The sequence below is a fragment of the Pinus tabuliformis genome, chromosome J (assembly GCF_031772625.1).
Source record: "Pinus tabuliformis cultivar Carrire ecotype Pingquan chromosome J, CPIR1, whole genome shotgun sequence".
Lineage (NCBI taxonomy): Eukaryota > Viridiplantae > Streptophyta > Pinopsida > Pinales > Pinaceae > Pinus > Pinus tabuliformis.
Genome location: NC_142295.1, coordinates 897435942 through 897444706, shown reverse-complemented (window position 1 = coordinate 897444706; position 8765 = coordinate 897435942).

Genomic DNA, 8765 nt, shown 5'->3' with positions numbered 1-8765 from the left:
TTCCCTCACTCCACGCAGCAAAATCCATGCCACTGTTATAGTTAGAGGGCTCACTATAGATCTCACCCTAGAATTCATCAGTAGGGTCACCACACTTCCCCTAGGAATTGCATGGAGAAAAGAAGACAAAGCAAAGAGTCAGGTGGCAAAAAAGAAATTCTTTTTAGAAGGTGAAGAACCCACAGAGGATAAAAATGGAGTAAGGAGGGACATTCTGCCATACCCATGGAGTGAGGCAGACTACCAACTCATCAAATATATCTCATATGAGGGTAGATACAATGTTTTTTATGGCTACCATTTTAGGATGCTTGAAGAACTAAGATTTGGGGTAGAAACACCAGTTCACCAAAGACTTAGCATACCCTACTTCTTGATGCAATCACTCATAGACTCTAGCAACAAAGTAAAGGAAGGGAATTCCCAACAATTGGCTCACCATGGTTTGATCAGAACCCTCATTGAGGATGCCATCCAAAACCTCAGGACCCTTATAAAATGGTCAGTCTTTAGAAACTTACCAGCAGAGGATGACATCAAAACCCTCATCTATGATGTTAGTCCTTCTGTCAGAAGGGTAGAAGGCATTGAAAGAGAAGGGGAAGAACATTAGGATGAGTCACCTAGGGTGTCTCCAGAGGCCCCTGAGAGGACAGTTGTAGGAAAAGGAAAACCAACTAGCATGTATGGCCAGCCTCTTGTTGGAGGCCATCTAATGTAGGATGCTAGCTCAATCTTATGCTCTTTACCTCAGAAAACAATGGATGCAATTTCAGATTAAAACACTAGCACAAAGGGGTACCATGCCATTTCAGGAGTGCAGGCAGTTTATTGATCTTAGTGATCAAAGTGCACTAGAGGATAGGGCCAAAATGGCTAAGTTTTACTTGCACAACATGGCCCTCACATACATGAATATTTGGGATTCTAATGGAGAGCTAGGAGATCTATAATTAATGGCTTTGGCATCATCGATGAACCATGAGAAGTCAAGGGTTACAGAGATGAAAAGAATATTGGTGAGAGAGAAAAATGAACCTCTTTTCATCAAAGATGAACAATTAAATGCCATGGCCCTAACCAGCACCCATAATCTAATTGCAAATGATCCTCAGCTGACACCTAGATATCTTGTGGCCCAAGACCAAGAAATTTCACATTTTGAGGATATGCTTAGGCTGCTAAGAAATGATAATATACATGCCTGCTAAAGGAGATGGAACACACTGCCACACAGCTTGAAGATCAGAGAATATCACTCCCCTTAAAGGTTGGGAGAGGAACTCAACATGACACCTATGTATAAGCAATCAATGCAAAGGCTGAAGGTCAAGTGGATAGGCATAAAACTTAGTCCACCACTACTCCTAGGGATGCTAGAAGGAAGAAAAGAAGAAGAGGAAAAGAGGCAGTGGGAAGAAATAGAAAGGAAAGCAGGCTTCTATAAAGAAGAAGAAGAGACCACAACAGAATCATGGGATATCAGAGAGGCTACCAGAGCCATGAAGGACATGGACATTGACTAAGTTGCTCAGAGGATGAGCAACACTTTTAGTAGGGGGGTGATGATGAGCCTCATCATTGGGTAATTATATGGGCCTTAATTCACCTCCTAGCTTAGTCAAACCAACTATTCTCACAACTTATTGCATACTTTTGATTATATTTTGCTTATGAGATGAGTTAGAGTTGGATATTTTTCTTTGTGGTCTAATGTGCATGTAATGCAGGAATAAAGGGTAAAAGCAAGGAAAAATGTAGGAATAAAGGATAAAAGCAAGGAAAAATGGCAAAGAGCTTGGTCAAAAATCGAATGGGACAAGGGAGAGTAATTATAGGAGGTAAATCGTCCTCTTTTACCACCCCTCCATTCGATTATTCCTCCATCAACTTGAGTGAAAACAACCATCAATTTGAAGACTAGAAGACAACCAAGCAAGTGAAAGGGACAGAAACCAATTTTGAAGGAAGTGATTGGAGACTTGAGATGTACAAGTAGAGAGGCTTAGGACCTCAGTAGGATCTAGATTTTTATTGTAAAACTCTCCTTTATTTATGGGTTGCAAAGACTTGTGACAGTTTGTTCTGTAATCCAAAGTTCCTCTTTACTATACATGTATGCTAGCATAGATTTCTGGTTCTGTTCATTTTCTTAAGTAGCTTCGTGGTTTTTCTGTTTATTTGTATAAGTAGTTGCAGTTTCACTACAACAGTATAGCGTAGGTGATTCATGGTTTCACTGTTCATTTGCTTGAGTAGCTGCATTCCGCTTAAAGTAGTGTAGAGTAGATCGGTTGTGATATAGTTTACTTCCATTTGTACCTTCTTTCAGTTCATAGGTTAGCTAGGAGAAAAATATCACCATAAGGTTGTTTGTAGGTGTCTCGGCCTCATCTCCTCACTCTGGACCATGACTTGAGGAAGAGACCCTTCAACAACCCCAAAAACATAGGTTTCTGGTTCTCTCATGAGCTATGGAGTTTTTTGTTTGATACAGTTACTTGTTCACCCTCACTAGTTCTTCTGTCATTTTCCATTTGAAACTGCCTTCAACACATTCTTCATGCATCATTTCCTTATCGTCTGATCCACAACAAACCTTCCCAATTACCATCTGATTCATTAGTTTATCCAACTGTCGCCTCACGTGGAGTCTTCCACTTACTTTATGCGCTCCAATCTCCACTGTTGATCTCTCTCTTGATCCTATGGCTATCAAGTCACCTCAACACTTTATGCGCTTTAAACCCCCACCATCGATCTTCCTCGCCTTATCCGATGGCTATCACGTCACCCGATCGCCAACTAGCTTGGCTGATCTCCACCATTGATCAACCCTCCTGATCCAGTGGCTATCACGCATTCTCGGATGGATTCTTGCACGATCATTATCCGCCTAAGAGCACATGAGAAAAGTGGTTTTCTCGTGCTACGTGTCGCATAGTTAGGCTAATCGCGTGAAAGTTCAAAATACAGCTTACAGCCTTGAGGGCATGCGAGAAACTACTTGCTGCTTTCGAAACTCTCTCCATCATTTCCACACATTTTCTTCCCGCGATACGATCTTCACCGTCCATCCTCCTAGTTAATCGTGTCTGTCCATCTCTTGACTTAATCCTCGCGATAAGATCTCTGCCCTTCATCTACTTTGTTACTGTTTTCGTTCACCTATTCACTAAATCGCCCGCAATAAGATCTCCATCGTTCATCATGTTCATTAACCCTGTTCATCCATTTATTCTCTTAAGCCCCCGCGATAAGATCTCCACCGTCCATCTTCTGTTCGTTGATCGATCCAATGGTCCCTATGCACTACTGCATCCTTACACCCTCCTTTCACCAATTTCGATCTCCAACTGCTTTTTCCGCTTCAAAACTGAGTTAGCTTAGTTTCTTCACTTACACCTTAGTATAGTTTAATGCTCTTTACCTCAAAAACTTAGATAGCAACATTAGGTTAGTGATTGATTTAGGAATTCTACTTAGCATAGTTGTTTAATTCGTTAATTAGGTTATGGTGTGGTTTAGAATTACATGTTGTTTTCTTCATTATTGCAGTAGAGTAGCTCTCTCTTAGAATAGATTTTCTCTTCTTCCATCAAAGAAGTAAGCTTATTCTGACCCTTTAGAAGTCTAGCTTGGAACCCTTGGGGTCTCTTGCCAGATGAATAGTGACAACAGGGAGGACCTTCACTTTTACTTGTGCATATAACACTATCACCTCAAGTTTGTATGAACCCTGGGTTGATAAGTAAAGCTGGTAGCCCTCATCAATTATGGATCACAAAAGCCTAAGATCTAAATTAAATGTTTATTATATTTCACAATTATCTTAAATAGTTTATTTATATAAATATATTGATTAATCATCCTAATAATTATTATACAATTGGTAATGTTGTTTTAAAATTAATAATCATGATGGTTGTTTCATATCTTATGGTTTTTCTTGAAATTTAGCAATAATCAATCATTGAAATTGTTGGGTATCTTGCTTAAATTGTAATCCTGAGATTTTATGTTAATTTAGAGATATATAAAAACCTAAAATTGTAATTTTCAATGATTGCTATTGGAGTTTTATAATATTTGGATTGCAAGTCTTTAATTCCCAACATATTTTTGTCAAAATAACACTAAAGAGACTTGGCATTTTGAATTATAATCATCCCATGCTGCATGCAATTGTCTTGGGAAGTTAAATCTTTCTACTAATGCATCTCATTTTGTTCACATTACATCATTCAAATTGTATTATTTTTCTATCATTATAAGTGCTTTTAAATATACATGTAAGGTTTGAAAACAAAAAATATTTGTCTTTCAAATGAAAACATTTGTGATTAAATTTTACATCGGACTTCTACTCAACTTCGTCTTGTTTTAACATATCTCTTGAGTGAAGGAAATCATATTAATACCAAACCCACAATGTAAATCATAACAAATTATAAACCTTGTGTATGAATAAAAGGCAACCCATATTGCACTTCCTAACATTCTACAAACCCCATGTGTGAACAAAAGCCACTCATAGTGCACATCCTAATATTCTACAAACCCTGTGTGTGACCAAAAGCAAGCCATATTGATGCATATGGTTAAATTTAACTATATTCACTTTATAGTATTTTGTATTTTTTTCAAACATAGCTTAAAATTAGATTATTCTCTAATGGTTAATTGTTATTTAGTGTGGTTGATAAAAAATTTGAATTTATTAACATTTAACATACACACCTCCAATGGCAGCCCTTAATAGCATGCTTAATTGTAACTTACATATTTTATCATGTAAAATATAATTATAATATTAATAATATTAAAAGACATGTCTTATGCTTTATCATGTAAAATACAAGTATAATATTAATAATATTAAAAAACATGTCTTATTCTCTTCTTACATAACATTAAAACTTGATAAATTCTATATCACAAATTGTCAGTAAACCATATTGGATGTTAAAAATATTCACAATTCTACCGTAATATATAATTGATATAAATAATTGACATATATAATAAATCAAACCTCCAATGTTAAAAATGAAGTTGAGTAATCAAACATCCACAATGCAAATACCATAGAGAAAACGTTTGTGAACATGCATCTGTTTCATGTTTGCATTACATTATAAAATCAAATATGAATGACAATGAACATGTGGCTGGAATATATGGCCCTTTCAATAGTGGAGATGTGTTTAAAAATAGGTTATGCACTTTTTATAAGCCAACTTTTCAATGAATTGAAATTAATTGTATTAATATTTATAGGTGGTTAATAATTAGTGTAGTAAATTTTTAATTATAATTTGGTAAATCATGTTTATCTATTACAACTATAGATATAGTGGAGTTAATATAAAGTGGGGTTAACATAATTATTGATATAGTGGGGTTAAGATTAAAATATTTAAGCATTTTTTATTTTCAATTTTCATATTGAATTAGTCATTAACAAAATGATTAAATTACCCAATTTCAATAGAGGGAAATCTAAATAATATTTTGAATTTATACATTGAAAACCATTAAATTTGATAAGAAAAAGATAAATTAGAAGAGTATACTTCAAATTGATTAAATAGCATTGAGAAACCCTCAGTTCATATACAAATGCAAATAGAATATGTTAATCAATTGTTTTGAAAATCTATGAAAATACTAAGAGGCAAAATAACAAATACAGTGCATCCATATTAATTAAATAGCATTGAGAAATCCTCAGTTCATATACAAATGCAAATAGAACATGTTAACCAATTATTTTGAAAATCTATGAAAATCCTAAGAGGCAAAATAACAAATACAGTGCATCCATAGCTTAATATTGTTCGCTCGTCGGAAACCATTACAAAATCCTGTCAACAGACAACATGATCTCTAATAGAGTATGCTTCCATATCACTTTAGACAATTTATAAAAACCTAATAACCAAAATCTCTAATAGAGTATGCTTCGATATCACTTTAGACAATTTATAAAAACCTAATAACCAAATAAAAAGTGCACTGCATCAATAACTTCTTCTTTATGTTTGTTTAACATCTTCCATGCCAAATGCCTATGATTCAATAGATTCTGCTTAGGCTGGGTTTAGCTATTCTTTAGGAGAGTCGTGTTCACCAATGGTGGAGATGGTTTGGGAGAATGGGATCATTTGGCTATTGTGGCGGAGAATGAGATTCAATAGGTTCTCCATAGGCAGGGATTGGTCGTTCTTTTGGAGAGGCATGTTCAGCCAGAGTGGCGATTTTTTGCTGCTATGGCAGAGAATGCATTTCAACAAATGGTCAGGGATTGGATGTTATTTCACACAGACATGTTCACCCAGAACGATGTTGGATTTTCTTTACAAAGAGACATGTTCACCCAGAACATGGTCAGGGATTGGATGTTTGTTGTGGGTGAGATTCAGGTTCGGCAGGGATGAGATCAATTGGTTGCTCCATAACAACAACAAGATGACCGTGTATAAACCCTCATGCCTGTACCTGAGCATTTGGCATCGAACAAGCTGGAGTTGATGGTTTAGGCACAACTTTAGCCCCTCTTTTCAGGAAGTTTGGATGCGGCAGAGGTACTCACTAATCTCTTATAAAATTGACATTGGGTGCGATGGAATTTGCACTGGAGACAGGCATGCACAATCCTTCATCAAGTATAAAACCTTTCATCACTTATCGTCCACTTTAACGGTGAGTATGAAGCCTGCATCGAATGAACCATCGATTATACCACAGATTGTCTGGCCTACAAGACTATCCTCAGATGGGTGTCTTGCCCTACTTTTACATTTAAGACTTCTTTGCACAACTACAGTAGTGATAGTCGACCCTGGAGTTAAAAGATTCATTTCACTTGTGTGAATTGTCTGAGCTGCTTCATTTTTTCTCTCTATATTAATGAGCTGTTTGCAGTATAATAAACATTGAAAAGCTTGATTCCAATCTTATAAGTGAAACAATAGATATATCAAATACTTCAATTAAATAGAATATGATGAGATACTCGTTATGAATTCAATATATCATTTCAATTATAATTTTATTCTTTAAATCATTAAATACTATTACCTTTGAATCAATAGAAACCATTACTTGTTATAATTAGATTTTTTCGATTGTAAACGCTGAATGGTGCAGTTTCTGCGAAATATTTGTGTGAGATATTTATTTCTGGAACCCTATGTAGAAGAAGATTGACCAAGAATGGAGAGAAATACATTTCTCTTGTCAATATTATGAATGACTTAAATAAGATTACATTGGAGACATCAACATTAAATTATCTTATTGAATGTCAATTAAATTCAATTAATTGAATTGAAATAGAAAAATATTTGTGTGAGATATTTATTTCTGGAACCCTATGTAGAAGAAGATTGACCAAGAATGGAGAGAAATACATTTCTCTTGTCAATATTATGAATGACTTAAATAAGATTACATTGGAGACATCAACATTAAATTATCTTATTGAATGTCAATTAAATTCAATTAATTGAACTGAAATAGCAGAGTTGGAGTAATGGCTATTACAGCTAGCAAGTGGTTGGAATTAGATTCTTCAACACTCCCCCTTAATTACAACCACATAAAAATTCAATTAAGATACATGATCCTCTATGATGCTTACATTTTTAAGAATTTGACTTCAACTAGATTTACTTTTATTCTTCTACATGGTGTAGCCTTTAAATTGTTTTAGATTTTTTCTTATTGTTGTATCCTTCAAATCTTAGTTTCTTCACTTGTTAGTGCACCTCTTCCATTTTTGCAAGCTCTCTAACTATGTCCTCATATGTGAATTGTTTAGTCATGTCATTTTTCATCATCCATATTTTGGTGCAACATAAGTACATAATACAATTTCATATCTTCACCACTTCAATACATGAAAATTTCATTAATATTTTCATCATCAATGGTGTCTTTAAGGTTCATTGGTCCTAACTATAAGCGCACTTCATGAAAACATGGTCTTGTAAGCCATGTTTCAATAAAATTTAACTCCTCTTCATAATCATCATGTTTAAGTGCACATTGGAAATGAGTGGTATGGTTAAAAACATCTACACAACCACATAGATTTTTGTTCCTTCTCTACCTCTACTTTTGTCTATGTTTATTTGACTTCTTTACTAACATGTGTTGTTGCAAGCATGTTGTCTTCCACTTGGTTTTCATGCTCATTTGGGCTTCTTTCACCAAATAACATCTATATGATGTTTTTGTTGCATCATATATTCATATTTACCCAACAATTTTTCATCAAAGTTTACATCATTAATATAAATTAATTACATGATTAAGAACATTGACTCCTCCAATGACAACTTGATTGTCATTAACAAGATGTGTTGTTGGATTCTCCAAATTATCATGAGCAACCTTTGTTGCTAGAGTCACCAAATTTTCATCCACTTGTGGTTGTGCAAAGTGGGGTTCACAAGCATATACTTGCTCCTTCTATGCGGCTTCTTCAAATTCCTCACAATCATCATCCACTTGTCACTAAGCATAGTGGGATTCACCCAATCCCCTTACACCAAAACATCTCTCAAGGGTAACTCATTCCTCACAATCATCATCCACTTGTGACTAAGCATAGTGGGATTCACCCAATCCCCTTACACCAAAACATCTCTCAAGGGTAACTCATGTCTCCTACGCTCGCTTAGTATCTCAAGTGAGGGGTATAATGTTGTTATCTATAAATATTTTATGCATTTCAATGTGAAGCATTATTTTTCCTT